Source organism: Melospiza melodia, chromosome 1 (genome assembly GCF_035770615.1).
Source record: "Melospiza melodia melodia isolate bMelMel2 chromosome 1, bMelMel2.pri, whole genome shotgun sequence".
Taxonomy (NCBI): Eukaryota; Metazoa; Chordata; class Aves; order Passeriformes; family Passerellidae; genus Melospiza; species Melospiza melodia.
In genome coordinates, this window is record NC_086194.1 from 145,562,922 (window position 1) to 145,578,489 (window position 15,568).

General features: G+C 34.9%; 1 long non-coding RNA gene across 5 annotated transcripts in view; it reads left to right on the forward strand.

Moving 5' to 3' along the window:
* The window catches only part of LOC134430464 (uncharacterized), an 84,808-nt gene that overhangs the window by 42,817 nt on the left and 26,423 nt on the right, over window positions 1-15,568 (forward strand). For 2 of the 5 annotated variants that reach the window (XR_010030832.1, XR_010030829.1), the window contains exon 2: window positions 7,013-7,161. The exons of 2 other annotated variants lie outside the window; for them this stretch is intronic. This is a non-coding gene — a long non-coding RNA (uncharacterized LOC134430464). Of the gene's footprint in view, window positions 1-2,508; window positions 2,624-7,012; window positions 7,162-15,568 lie in introns of those variants that run through there. One more of the 5 variants, XR_010030830.1, reaches the window with a different exon arrangement.

Here is a 15,568-nt window from a genome sequence, read left to right on the forward strand (position 1 = left end):
TCTTTAATCATGTGACTGCGATGCAAAAATATGTGAGGCTTAAAAAATTATTAACAATAATAATAGTTTTTTTCTTCCTTTCAGATTACTAAACCCACAGACAATTTTTTGCTGTAATAAGCAGATAATGGATTGATATTTTCCATCTGAACGATTTTGGAAGCATTTATCCCTCCTTTGCCAAATTGAAAGAGTCCTGAAATTGAACCAATACGTCATGCGCAGCATCTCTGTGAGAAAAATGTCTCATGTCCACTTGTTTGAAGGTCTGGAACTCCAGAGAAGTTTGTATTGTGTCAAGTAAAATCCACTTTTCCCAGGAGATTAGCAAAAGGTTTTCTTGGGCTCTGTTATGTACAGGTGGCCAAGGCTCCTGTGGTGTTCTGCATTCATGGATCTCAGTGTGCTCCTTGGAAAGAGGGCAATTTCAAACCTGAGGGGAACAGCTTCTCCTTCAAACTTCACAGCTGGCTGTGCTAGAAAGCCACGTTCAAACCAAAAATAAGCAGCTGCTTGAAGGGTGTATATGTGACTGCTAACAAAAAAAAGGAAAGGAAAATGTAGGTTAAAAGCTATGCTAGTTTGAGACTCAGTATGGGATTTGTTTGTGTGCATCTGACAGACTTTTTACAGACAGATCTTTATCAAATAATGAACCCTTCCAAGAAAACTCTTTCCTAAATATTAATGTTTGTTTTCAATTGTTTGTACTCATTTACTGAGAATAAAAAAAAACTTTGGCCATTTTAAGTAGCAATAGTAAATTATATATCATAGATTCATAGAATCATCTATGTTCACTGACACTTGATTACTTTGTACTAATTGCTTTAGTAAGTACCAATTATATCCCTAAATGGTTTTCTGAATGTTAATATATCAGCTACATTCCTAATTTTCCTACATATTTTGTAGTTAGAAAATGAAGCAGCAAGATTTTTCTTTCATACCTATTAGTCATCATTACATTCTCTAGTAAAATGTTATTTCAATGTAATGATTTTTGCAAACACATTTAGACTGTAGTTCCCAACATTCATGTTAAATGTTAACCCATTATATTACATCAGGTAGAATCAAGATGGCACAAAACTATGAAGGAAAGAAACCATCTGATGAAATTATGGACAGAATGTGCATTGTACATTTTTCCGTATATAACTTTGGCTGACTAATTAATGGAAGTATAAAGGGTTTATAATGACCTTAACTATTGATATGGCCTAATTAAGCTCTGGTGCCATTTAGTAATGCTTGATATTAGTGATTCCTCTGAGCAGAAGTGATCTCACTGGTGTTAATAAAACAGTTTGGTTGGCTTTGTGTGCTGAAGAGTAATATTCTGCTGAAACTAAAAGCCTTGCAGGCTTATGACAAATCCAGGGAAAATTTAAGAAATGTAAAAAAAAAAATTGGGTATTGAACTGGCACTTGGAAATTAAATGGCAGTCTTCATCTAGTCTTGCATGGAGCTTTGCTCAATTTTATCTAAAAATAAAGCAAACAAAAACCAATATTTATGTTAAAATGTTGATATGAAATGACAGACTTCTCATGCCCATCTTCTGTTTAAATTCAAGTACTAAAATTCCCAAAGTCTCCCTTGATTGTTTTGGAAAAAGCTATACATGCTTAACATCCACAAACAGATAAAATGAACAATCTTTAGCTTATGCAAGTATGTATTAAAAATACATATATATGTATGACAATAACATGTACTTATTCTGCCCATGAAGAGGCAGATGAGGCTAACTGTAAGTGAATTTGTTTGCACTCCCATAGGAGTCTAGCTGCAGTAGAACTGAGCCCTATGTGAATTAATTTATCCTGCTTTCAGGCTGCTTGGCAGCTTTTGGCACTTCTGCTCCTGTATTTATGGCTGGCCTGAGGATGTACACGCTGCATGACAGTGTGCAGCACCGGCATATATCCTTAGCCAGTGTTTAAGCATGGGGGAAGTTGTTACTCTGACTTGTCAGATGGTTATTTCTTGGAGAAGCTGTCATGGGGATTTCATGCTGTGGAATTTACTTTACCATTTCAAATACTGTGTGATTTTTCTAGATTAAAGGACCCTGTCAGGTAAAATACAGAAATACAGATCACATTTTGAATTTTATATCTTCCCTCTATTCTTTATGTGTTTTGAATTAAAATTTTTGATATTGTGTTCCATTTGAATTACTCTGTATGCTGCCGCACTTTGCTTTTGTGTCAGTCTCTGGTCCTTTGCTGATAAAAATTTCACTTCTCTATGTTTAAGTGACTGTGATTTAAATTTCTGAATAAACAGTTAACATAAAAACTTATGCTAATTGTTTGACAGTAAGAGCATAAATTCACTTCCAAATATTCTCTTCAGAAAGTCACATTGTATTTTCTTTTTTCAAAGAAAATGTGACATTACAACAACTCTAATCAATGCAGCTGTAAATTCCTGCACTGCGGTTTTTTTTTTTTTTTGTTGTTTTTTTTTTTTTTTTTTTTTTTAATTTTTACAGTGAGGATACCTAAACTGCCAATCAGAACTGAGACACATATGGTAGTGGATTGAAGGACTTTGATTACTTGTTTCCAGCCCATGGAGAATGCATGAAACAAGTGAAGTACTAAACATTAGGTGCATGCTAAAGGGAGTGATTATTCAGACAGCCTATGTATGCCCATAAGTGGTATCAAATTGTGAAGAGAGGAAAAAATTACCTTCCTTATGGACACACACACCTTCAGAACATGATATGATAGTAAGAGCAAAGGAATTTTTGTTTTTGTAAATATTTGTTAAGGAATATTTTAAGGTTCTGTTACCTGAGCTAGGGGTCTCATAGAATTTGAGTATTTAAGACACACAAAGGGATCTGAAAGAGAGTTTAATGTTAAGAATTTGCACTCCTTGAACTGCATAACTTGGTTCTAGAGATGGTCCAGTCACATCAGCTTTACACTATAGCCAGGTGGATTAGCTGTGCTAGAATAAAGCTTTTGGAGTCAGCCTGGATAAATCCACATGGAGCTGCACTGCTGACCTAATATATGCTGCTGTTGTATTTAGTAAAGAACCTAGGAAAATATGAATTGGGGAAATTCCATGTTGCATTTGCAGCGGAATGGAGGTTCTTCAAGTTGCTTCATATCTCTTTTGTATTGAATAACTCCAATATTTGAAACTGTAACCAAGTGGAATCCAATGGCAATTAGGAACAAAAACCCCTCTCCTTCCATTTTAAAGAAACCATAGGATGTCTTGGGTCTGTGGTAACTTGTCTTAATACATCTTATACTACTTAGAAGTCCTCTTCTGATTTATCTTCGGCTTGTCTTTGAAGCTGCTAAATTAGACATCATTGGAGGAGTAATATCTTTTCCATTGTTGCCAAAAGATAGAGTAACTGAAAATTAAGAGAGTGGGAGGGAGAAAAACTGATATCCTCAAAGAAAAAAAAAAGTGCAACAAAGTCTAAAATTAAAATGTAATGAAGCAGATTTGATATAATACACAGTTTGAGCTAAATGGAATGCTATCAAAACTGGGTATTACTTTCCTTAGGGAAAAGAAAATCTGTTTTGAATTCAATGATCAACCTGGCAGAAGTATTATTGTCATTATGTTAAAAAAAATAACAAGCTTACTGCAAGACAACAGTGCATCAAGTGGTGATTCTTGCTCACTTTCTCATGGGAGAGATGGTCTATTTGGTAAGCTGGGCATTGAACAAGTACTTGCAAAACCCAAGGTCTGTGATGAATCCTGCTATTTTTTTGTCTTTGCGATCTTGAGTGTGTTATTCCTCTGCTGCTCTTCCTACTTGTTTTAGTGTCTTAGTTACAGAGGTAGTAAACTCATGGGAACAGGGGCTGTCTCCTCTTCTCTGGAAAGCTTAGCAACACACATGGTTTGTTCTCACATTTCAAAACCCTGGCCTGACTTGCCTCTCTGCAAACCTGTTTATGCTTTCCCAACTCTTTGTGATCCTGCCTGTTCCTCCCATCTGCTCTCCCCTGCTTTGAGGGCTGCAGGGCTATTCGAGGACCACGTTTCTGATCTCAGGAAAAGCTGGCATCCTGCACTACTCTGGCTTGTGTCATTGGCAAAGGACTTTTCTGTTTCAAGCACATATTTTGATGTCTCTCTTCAATATGTATTTGTTCCCAGAGCTGAATAGGGCAGATCTTTTCTCAGTCATATATATCAACAAGAAATCAGTGAAAGGAAAGTCTATAAAGAAAACCACTCAGGTCTGGCCAGTCTGCTTCCAGTTTTCCCAAAGTGAACATTTTATGTCTAAATTTTAAAGCTGCACTGATTTATGACAGCTCTGGAACAGGACACCTCATTTCTAAGGAAATTTTTAATTGCTTTTAAATTAAATAATGTTTATTTAAGTGTGAGGCATTCAAATATTTTTACATTCGATCAGAATTTAAAATTTCTATTGCATCACAAAGTTACAAAGAGGCTAAAGATTTCTGACAAATTCTGCAGGATTTTTACTTGAAGGGAAGAGTAAGTTTCCGTTTCTTACTAAACACCATCTGAAGAAAGATGATTTATAAGAAATACTTGATTTCCTAATTGAAAAAAAAAATTAATCTATAAACTTATCTTCAAGGATTTTTTTTGCCTAAGCATCTGTTTTTGAATTAATGTTGAAAAATATTATTAAAACCCCCCAACAGATATTATCTCTGCCTTTTAAAAAAAATAATTTTTTTGAAGGAAATTTGGGATTGAAAAAAGTTTTAAAATGAGGCCTATCATATCTTTACTACAACCCATATCTTCCCGAATATTCTGTTTAAATAGAATATAAACTAGGGGGTTTGTTTGTTTGTTTATTTGTTTGGGAAAAAGAAGTGGTTTTCTGCTGGAGTTAATGGTAGATTAATGGCAAGAGTCAGAGAAGAGCTAAGACATTATTTACATGAGGCCTCCTTATAAGTGCTGGTACTAGACAACTTATTCTAAGGGATTTATATAAATGGGATGTCATATGCAGCAAGGAATAAAACACATACTTAATGTGGGTAAAAGCACTGAAATCAAATGGTGAGAGGATTAGACCAAGCTTGCAATTGCTTTTGTCTGACTATAGCTAATTTTGCAAAGTACTTGCGGAAAACAGGATTGGATCATAAGGATTTAAACTATCAACAGTTAAATGATTGCAAAGGAACCTTCTTAGCTTCAGTAATTTTTACAGGATTGATTTATATTTAATTGACATATGTATACCTATGCATAAATTCACAGATGCATGAATGATTAAAAACTGAAAATGCAGCCAAGAGAAAATGATGGGCCATTTTACTTAAATGATATGAACTTAATTCCTTTGAAAAAATACAAAAAATCTGATTTGTAAAACACTTTTAAAAAACATCTTCTAAGGTAATGTAAGTGGGTTTATTTTCCCAGAGAAAATGTAGCCAAGTATTTCTCAGTGAAGCTGAGAGGCAGAAAAAGCTTTAGCTAATAATGTTGCTCACTGCAGAGAGCTCTTGAATTCTAGGTGTGATTTTAAAACTAAGGTTCAGAAGCTGATTAAGGACCAGAATCCCTGACTGAGTTTCTGATTAACATTTTGAACATGGAGCGAAATATTCAGTCTCTGCATAATTATAAAATATAGACATCAAAGAACAAAAATGCCTTTGAGTGATCTATTCTATCTCTTTGTGAAAGCAAGATTATATTTTTAAGCTGGCAGTTACAAGGGTTTTTCCAAATGTAATTTTGATGGTTCCCACAGATTGAATGTAAACTGTTTCTCTTGGAAAAATATTCCATGACCTAAAGGGTCTTTCTGAAAATTTTGCTATTGCATTGACATCCACAAATCCTTCTCCCTTTCTGTCTCAGGTATCTCTTGTTACACTCCCTGTTTGCCTTTACATTCCTATTAAAATATTAAGGCAAGAGTGAAAAAAGAAAAGGCCTAAAACCACATAGAGTTTTAAAGTGTTTTAAAAGCCCAGGACTGCATACAAACAAATGTATTCATTTTTTTTTAATGTTTGAATCATAGGATGAGACAAATCAGGGATCAAATGGAAATTATCCCATATCTAGACTGATGTGAAAGCTGTGTCCAATTGTGAAATTTTCTTCTGCTCTGAAATATCTTCTTAATATTCCATTAACCAGTTTTCTGATGCTTCTTGAATTTAAATGTGTTGAGGAACTGATTCTTATGCAGTGAATAAATAGTATTTCTTAATTATGCAATTTTACTATTTTGTTTATGTAAAGCAAAAAAAAGCATATTCTAGCTTAAGTTATTACAGTTGGCTTATATTTATTTCCCTTGGAGTTTAGTAAGTGTATTATTCTCTCCCAACTGCCTTAATGTAATGTATGAAGCCACACAATGTGAAAAGAAACAAAACATTTATTCACAGATGTAGCATATTTTTTAACACAGCCATACAATATATGTTGATTTTTTACTTTTGGGTTTTATTTGCAACTATGCAACAATTGTTTCAGCCATGATCCGATTGGCTTGTCTATTTAGGTATAATAATAAATGCATATGCTATCTGTGCATATATTTCTGGTTTTATTCTGATCTGTCATGTAGTTTTGAGAGACCTCTTTTATCACATGCCCCTCATAGTTTGGTTCTTTGATATGCTTCCAGTTGTCCCAGTTGTCCCCTCATTCCTCACTGAATTAGGTTTTTTTTTTTGAAATTCAACAGAGAGTAGACTATGAAAAGTTCATACCTTACTATGCTCACAAGATGTTGAAGAGAATTCAACCTGCAGTTTGTGTCACAGAGAAGGTGTTGCAAATCTTGTTATGGGGCTCCTGATGTGCAGACTCCCAGCTATTTTCTCAGACAATAGTTTTGCCACTTATTTTTGATCTGTCAGCTTCAAGATTTTAACAGTCTTCTCAAAAAGAAAAGTGAAGATATAAACATCAACTGTTCTCACCATATCCTTTTAGCAGAGAGGTTTCATAAAGTCTGACACTTGGCTATATTTTGTTTTTCATTCACTGTAGGTGGTTGTGTAAATTTGTTGACAAAGACCAGATTAAAGTGAGGTTCTCTGAATGTACCTTGAAGATGTCAGCTGCTTTCCAGTGTTTCTGCTTTCCAGTAGTGCCAGTGGTCTCTGAGAACATGATGTGAAAACCAGTCCAAAATACAAGTGAGTGGGTGTGTTTAGTTAAGTTTAGTCAAACTTAAACAAAATTTGAATTGTTTTGAGTTCAAGAAAGCTGACCTACATTAAACATGCTGACTTTTAATGCTTCTCAGAAAGCATTGATTAGATTTCATAGGACAATGACTGTGTTAATTAGACACAGGAGTACTGACAGCACTATAAAATTAACAGGCACGTAGACATGTTCCATGTGCAGTTTACTTGGTGTTAATACCAGTAAAGCATTCCTCCTAGCAAAAGGGAGCTTGGAAGTTATATTATTTACATAGATATAATCACAGAAGCTCCCATTTCCCTCTGCTCTACCTGGTAGTCATACAGCTGCTAATTGGCAGCAGGGAATTCTGCAGCATTAAGCATGAAAGGCTCTTTCAAGAGGAAAGAGACAAGCACCAGTAAGCTCTGTTTCAGCTCCATGCACAAGTGCAGTCACTTGAAGGCAGGATCTGCTCTCCATATCAGTGACTAAAAAGACACTTAATTTTCTAATAATTAATGTCATTTCTGTAGAATCCAATATAAATTCATCATAAGAGCAGATCCATCTTAGGCAGGTGATAGTCATCCCAATTAACTGGAGAATTTTCAGTGATATGAGATTTTCTAAAATTTAAATGAGAGATGTGAAGTCTTTCAAATCAGGGGAAACAAATGCATTTCTTCGTGGTATAGACTGCTGGACTAATCACTCTAGAGAAAAATGACATCAACTCTGCATGATTATCTGCTTCTTGCTTGTATGGGAAAGAGTGATGGTATTTTGGAAGCATGGGAAGTTTTATCTAAATTATGGAGGATATTTTTATAGTCTTTATTTTCCTAATCATAATGACAGTAGGGTTCCCTTATTCTGCTCATTGGGGAGTAAATGGAAACAACAATCCAAATGATACTCAAACTCTTATATTTATTCATTCCTCACATAATAATCTGTTTTGGATGTGAATTGATCTGGCTGAGTTCACAGAACTTTTCCTAACATAGTAATTCATTTCTTGAATCCAGGAAAAGAATGCCATACTTTGAAAATATTGCAGGATGACACAGGAAAAATGCTTCCTATCCCAGTTTCAGCACAAGGAATAGGTAGGCTGCTTCTGCTATAAGCATATGTAGTTTCTAACCAACAATGACAAGCCATTTTCACAAGTAACATCACTGTTAGTATTTGCTAACAGTGAATAGAACCTTGACGTATTAAACTTCAGCTTTGCTGTATCTATGATCTGTTACAGAATTTTAGAGATTGGACAAATGCATTTGTCTGAAAATAAAGGTTGAAATAGTTCATTCTTATATACTATGGAGCTGTGTTTTCAGTAGGAATGCTTTGCATTGCTGCTTGTTTTGATTTGGTGTGACAATGTGCAAAACAGTAAGGGATCAGAATTGCTACCTGCCTTTCTAATATCTAACTGTGTATAAATATTTTGACATGAGGAGCAGAGATTTTAAAATGCTAAGCACTACAGCAAAATGGATTAGCCTTTAGTAAGGGGAGCTTCAAATTGCAAGTGCCAGGGGGTTAATGGAAAGCAGTGTGTCATATTTCCTGATTTACCCTTTCACTATCTTGTCCAAAACACCTGGGTAATGTGTTGCTCATAAATTATAATTCAATAAGCATACTTTGAGTTTCAATCCTTATTCTTTTAAAAGTTTCAAATAAACTGTACAGAAATTCTGGCTATGTGGGAAAGTGCTCTGCTTTGGTTAGTGCTGTAGCAATGCCCCATGGGCAGAATGAATGTAAGGTAGAATTGATCAGCCTTTTTGATAACTTCAGAGTAGTCAAAGATCTAGAGATACTCTAACATTTTCTTAGTGGACTCATGGAACCAAATGTATTAATTTTAAATGATTTTAAAATATTTATCTCTTTTCGTTTGCTGAGAACACAGAAACATTTTGTGTGAGACTAAGATTTAAAAATATGATAGCTTCATTATTTCCATAAACAGAGTTTACACATGTGTGACATAATACTTTGGTGATGTACTGTTATCTTGGATTTCATCCTCTCTTCCTGACACTCTCTGACTGCAGTCTTCACCTCTGATAGCAGAGAAGCCATGGAAGATGCCTGGCTTGCAAAGGATTTACCATACCTCTTGTTAGCTTTACAATGGCTGTGGATGCTGTGCTGCCAAGGCTGAAACCCCTCAGCCATAGCAGCACATTTGTGCCTTGTAAAACTGGGATATGATGAACTAGAATCAAAGGGTGAAAATAATTTTTTATATCTTAAGATATATTTATTAGCTTCCCCCAGTTCTTGGGCAGAGGCAAAGCTCTCTGTCCCTGACTAATGTGCCAAATCTCAATAATTTCTAAGGACCCCATAATTTATAACAGATAATCAGATTCTGCTTTGTGTCAGCTAGGGATATTTCTTTCATGTCCAGGTTCCAGACAAGATGGGGGTATTTTTTTGCAGTAGTCCACAAGGTACATAGTAGGACAAGGAGGTTGACATGAAGTCATCTCATGTCATTGCTGGGGGCAGGGACAGGACATTCTGGGGAGAAGGAGTTCCTGCTGGTCAAGAAAACATGGTAGAGGGAGCTGTCCAGTGTTTTCAGTTATAAGGGAGTTTTTTTGAGTGAATAATTTATTTTCTTATACCTTTTGTTATTAATATTGTAACTGTTACTGTCTGTTTTCTTATCTCATTGCTGTTTCCAGTAAATTGTTCCTATCTCAATTCATGGTCTTTGGTGCCTCCAATTAGAGGGAGAAGAGGAGGTGGTGCATGGTTTTAGTGGGAGTACTGTATTGGAGTATCAAATCTCCCTATCTTGTTCCCCAGGATTTTTTCTTCCTCTCCACTCATCCCAATTCCCTCAGCCTTTGCTAGTGCCTCACTTTGCCACTCAATAGAGCAGTGGGTTTTTTTCAGCTATAACACCAAAGAAGGACCAGGAAATAGAGCAAGGGAATGCTTGATCTATCTGAGTTCTCAAGATCAGATTCCCAGGAACATTCTTGCCAGAGAGACAGATGGTGTTGCTACCACCAAGTGTCTTGTAAATTGTTGAAGAATTGCTCTGAGTGAGATTACTTGCATTTCCATCTTCACATACAGTGTTACTCATATCCTGTAATACAAGATTCTAATCTGGCTGTTTGTTATTAGACATAGCATAGAGAATTTTATATTTATATTTCTAACTGCTTTTTCACCTTCTTATATTTTTATTGATTTTTAAAATCAATCAATTCTCTGTTTTGCTTTCTGAGCTTTTCTTTCTGCTCCTTTCTAAAGTGAATATCAGGATATTTTTCTTTGATGTTGCACTTTCCACTCTGTCTCAATTTCCTCTGCAGTTCTTCCAAGAAAAAAAGAAATCCAACTATTTTTCTGATGATGAATTTACTAGATCTGCTCTGCCTTTTCGAAGAACTTTGTAGTATTGAATGTACTTCTCAAAAGAAATGCCAAACAAACAGCGTTTTTCAAAGTGAATTTAACAGACACAAAGAACGCTGACAGTCTCAATACCAAAGAAATTAATTTTTGTCAATAATTTTCTATAAGGACACTATTTTGTGCTGGTATACAAGTTCTGATCCAATAACCATCCGTGGATGAAGCTGCATTAATTGTGTTCAAAATGAAACAGGAGCTCAAGAATTCAGCTGCTGCTCACAAAAATATCTAAATCCAAAAGTTTGGTTTACCGTGGAACTTTTGTTTTAAAATGCTCTTTCTTTTTGTATGTTTTTTTAATACAAAGGCTATGTTGATTATTTTTCTGTTCTTTTTTCTCTCCAATTATTATTTTATCATATTGGGAAACATAATGGTATTAATTCATTGCAATGTGACAGCATCCATATCACTGTATTAGCTCTTGATCAGTCTTATCTTACATTCTGATTCTCCTGCTGACATGTTTTCTCTGGTATGTATCACTTTGAGAAATCTGCAGCTCAGTTATGCATAAAGATTGCTAAGCTAAGAGAAAAGGATAAAACCTGGGAACATGGCAGCACACACGTTGAAAGGAACACTAGAATGCCCTCAGGATCAGTGCCTTTAATCTGTTATATTTAGTGTAAGTTGCATGATGCTTTATTTAAGCATTAGTTGAATGATAGCTTTATTTAATTTATGAAATTTAAATGTGTCTTATCATGACTGTGTACATTAGTTCTTCCTCATTATCTTGTAGCGAATTCTTCCCAGAGTAGTTATTGCATTCCAGTTTGGTGGCTGTTGGCTGCAAATTTCCACCATTAGGTGTAGAATAAGACTTCCCTCATCAAAAATATTTCCCATATCAATTTTTCTGATTGAATTGAGAGATAAATCCTTTATGTTGATGTGGAAAGTGAGAACACATCACCCTATTGACGAATACATGGTGAAGATACTTATCTGCACCAGGGTGTCAGCCTGGATGATGGAGCAGATAGCAGTATGTACTCCAGATAATTAAAGACATTAAACACAGCTAGACTGGATCTGGATTTTGCATTTTTTCTACTTTTATTAGAGATCTTATTTCTCTGCTATTTAGCTTATAGGAGCTCATAGATAATATTCCTTCTTAGCCTTTTCTCTTTCTGTTATATTTACATTATTGATACTGAAAACTTTATCAGACATTGTTCAAAGCCTTATATAATATTATCTTTATTATATATATATATATATATATATATATATATATATATATATATATATATAATATTTATTAAAAGATAAGTTTTTTTCCTCAAATATCTTGAGCATTTTGGGTAGACCAATTAGCTGTAGTGCTTCTGTTTTATTTTCTTTTTAATTTTATGTCAATTTACTTTTTTTATTTTGCTTCATCTTTTTTTTTTTTTTTTGTGCCTCTGGAACTGTTCATTACATAAAATTTAAAATGCATATTACATTTACTTTGTGATATACAACACCTTTTATCTGGCTTCTTATACCTTACTGTATTTATTTTGATGCTACATAAGAAATCTTTGTTTATTTTTTTAAAACACTTTTAAAGATTTTTCTTCACACTTCATGGGATATCAAAGAATTTTTAAATAAAATCAACAGATCTTATATTTCACCTTTTTTTTTTCCCCCAAATTCTGGCCAGCCTGAGGTTACCTTTGAAAGAATTGTGAACAGATTGAGGCTATGATTGAGAGGTTTTCATCCTTACCCTCTGGAGACATACAGAACTCACCAGATCACTCTGATCTTTTTCAGAAGTATTGGAGAAAAGTAATTTTTTTGTAATACAATTTCTGGTCCTACAGAGACATACATAATTCAGTACTCAGAGGAAAAAGGTGGTGACCACAGCTTTTTTTAGAGCTGCTGAGGAACAAGAAACACACCAAGATAACTTTTTGAACTTCAGTCTTAAAAGCAAAAGCATCCATTGCATATTGTGCTTACAATTTTTTTCCTTTTTTTTTTTTTTTTTTTTTGGCAAAATGTACTTACACATTAATGAATAGTAGGTCACTGACTAGATGGAAACCCTTTGGTTTCTGAAACCTCAAGGAATCTTTGAAAAAAGAGGCAGCTACCATCCCTCCACACAGGACAGGACTGTGGTCTGTCCCCATCATGTTCCTCATGTACTCTGCAGTGTTCAGGGAGAAAATGCATATTAAAAGAAGCTGTGAATTTAAGGCTGAAAGCCAGCATTTCATATAGATATTTCTCAGTGTCTAGAATTAGTATGTGCTTAGTTTTGCCCATTTTATTTAGGGCCTTTGGAACCACTGCCTTGGACATCTGAGGAAAGGCACCTCCTGAACAGCACAGACATCTGAGGCTGGACTCAATGTTCAACAACAGCCAGCCCTAAGCTGATGTAACTGGCAGAGATCAGTTGGCTTAAGATAATATGAATAATATAATGTAATATTTTTAAGCAAAAGCTGATATTTTCTTGAGATCATGTGAGGCCTGTGCCAGTGTTTAAAGCACAGAATAATAGATATTGTGAATAAAGTAAAACAGAAATAGAAATGGAATTCTGGAATGGTTTCCCCTATGCTCAACAAAGAGAAAATGATAATTTGTGTAAACCACAGAAAATGTTATTATAATTATCTGTCATGATGATGCAAATAGTTTGTGCTGGCCATGGTATTCAGACTCACACAAAGTTATCTTGTTTCTTACATCCATTTCCCACCATGATGAAAATCTACAGTGTAGGCAGAAATTCAGAAAATGAAATGTACATTATAACCCCATGGAGATTAAATTTATCCAGAAAAGTAATCACAGACCAGAACATTATTTATAGGTGGCTTGCCTGAGACCTTTATACAAGAAAATTACACTATAGACAGAATAAAATTTGCTTTAAATTAGAGCTCAAAGATAAGCATGATGTCCCAGTTTTGAATGGAGGAGATGGGAAATTCTTATCACAATAATTCTGAGGATTTGAATTGAACACAAATGAAACCAGCACCTCAGGATTTTTACTGAGACTACTAAATTACACTCACCAGTGACAAAGATTATCCAGGCCTTGGTGGCTCTGACTGTAACATTTTTGAGTAGCATTGGGACTGCAGCTATAGTGATGAAGGACATGAAACCGATGCTCAGAATTAGGATTTTTCATGGTAGTTAAGATGTGCAGCATCTGTTGAGAGGAGTCACAGTAACAAGGTTTTGTAAGTGCTTTTTTCCATGTGTCACCAAATATTGCTGAGATTAAATGAAAAAATCCCTCTTTACATACATTCAGCTGCTGATCACTAGCAACATCAATGTCTGTCAAGATTTTTTCCTTAAAAAAACAGGGGAGCCCTGCTGCAGTCATTGTTATGTTAAATACAACACACCTTGTCTAGCAGTGCATGTAACTACACGTTTACCTCTCAGAATTTCCACCTCTATTGTACAGAATCAAAGCCTCAGTGCACATTTATTCAAAACTCCTCTGAAACCATGCAGCACTGGCCCCTTGATTTGGTAAAAATTTATGTATGTCAAGGCTCCAGAGCTTCAAGGCATGAGTGTGTGTGTTTAAGGTTAAGTTTGCATTGCTCCTGCAGTTCACATGAAAAACCATCCTAGTGCCATTGGCAAGTGCAGGACATCAATCATCTGCTTCACATGGGGGCACAGGAGTAGGCATGTGTATGTAAAACTCAAACAGCAATTCTTCCCCTTTTGACAGCCCTAGTAAAAGTATAGCTACATCCAGCTTTAGCATATTTTTTCCACAAGGCATGGGCCATTTAGGCAAGTCACAAAAAAAAAAAAAGGTCAAAAGTCTAAAAATTATGTGTAAAGAAATATTAGAAGAAATGAGATTTTTCATTTCAGAGAATACGTCAGGAAGGCAGAGTAACCAATTTCCAAATATTGCTACAGAATGCATGAAAGTGCAAAATAATGCTTTCCTTTTGCAGGATGTTGAACATATATTAGTAATTTTGAAGAAAAAATATAGGTTATCGACTAAAAAAATAAAACAACAATTAAATACTAAAATAAATTGACTAGGAAGGTTGTGGAATCTTCTGCTATTTAAGACTTCAAAAGACAAGCTGTATAGATATCCCTCTGGTGTTTATGTGGGGGAATAATTATAAAATAACAATTTACTTCCCAAAAATGACACGTAGGTTAGGAAGTAGAACAGAAGTTGAAAATCTGTGTGATTTTTTGCCAGGTCAAATTTCAGTAGATACTGCTTTGTCTGGTTGGGCTTTTAAGTGATCCTTAAATGTTCAAGTTAAATTATCCTGCTGTAATGCCTGGGGAGAGAGAGGGAGCAGAGAGACCATGGTGACTCTGAGGGACAGGTAGGGGCAGGTAATGTGGTTCAAGAGTGAAGACAGGCTTGAGTTAAGGAAAAAAACCAGCAGCAGTGAGGTTTTGGCTACAAAAAATGAGGGGCTATTGGCCTAGGCTACATCCCATGGTCACATCTAATTGTATGATGCCTGAACATTTTCCATTAAAAAAAGAAAAAAAACCCCTTTGGAACTGTGCAAGTGAAACGATTATATTGTACTTATTTTCATTTGGGATTGTCAAGAAATACAATTTTATAAAACACTACTATTTATTACATTTTTAAGTAAATATTTTAAAAGTAAAGTACTGGTTTATGCAGGCCGTTAAGCCTGCAAAAAATTACATATTAAATTTCTTAGGCTTTGTAGGGTATCTTTTAATTCCATATTATTAGAAAATAAATCCTACCAAGAAATAGGATTGCATAAATAAGGACTTTTGGCAAAAACAATGGCTTTGTTTCATTTTTAAATCTAAGATGTTTATACCTCTAGATATGTCTACAAGTACTAATTGCAAGAACAAGACACATTAACTATGTTGGAGTAGTTTCCCAAAGCAGTTTTGCTGTAGTCTGGCCCAAAGCCAAATGCAAATTTATCAAATAGATTAAAT